Source organism: Echinops telfairi, unplaced genomic scaffold (assembly GCF_000313985.2).
Source record: "Echinops telfairi isolate 266 unplaced genomic scaffold, ASM31398v2 ScPeMD7_7424;HRSCAF=8462, whole genome shotgun sequence".
Taxonomy (NCBI): Eukaryota; Metazoa; Chordata; class Mammalia; order Afrosoricida; family Tenrecidae; genus Echinops; species Echinops telfairi.
In genome coordinates, this window is record NW_022111324.1 from 22083008 (window position 1) to 22083627 (window position 620).

Sequence of the window (620 nt, forward strand, 5' to 3'; positions counted from 1 at the left end):
GTGTTTGCAATGAAGACATCATTGGTCTTGTAAAATTCTATCATGTGAGCTCCAGCTTCACTCTATCACAGTGGTTCTCAACCTTCCTAATGCCGTGACCCTTTCATACAGTTCCTCGTGTTGTGGTGAGCCCCCAACCATAAAATTATTTTTGTTGCTACTTCATAACTGTAATTTTGCTACTGTTATGAATAGGGCAACCCCTGTGAAAATCTTTTTTTGGAGGCCCATGGTACTAAGTCTGTAACACATCATGGTAAAAAACAAACAAACATTTTGCATGTCCCTTTAACAAATAACTATCAGCATATTTGAGATACTCATCTGTCAAACCATATACTTAATGTACTCAGAAAGGTTTAATCAGAAGGTATCTGAATGTTGTGATCAAAAGTGGTAACTTGGGGGAGGAAGAGAGAGTGGAGCATATCCTGACCCATCAGGCCTGGAGATCGCTGCTCTGAACAGTCAATGGACAGAGTGGACAATATGGCTGATCCCACCATGAGACATGCCGTGCCTTGATGGCCCCAGGTTCTAAGGGGGACAACACTGGAGACTCAGTGTCGGGACTAGCCCAGACTAACCCTGAGACACCGAGGCAAACCACAAAAAGCGGG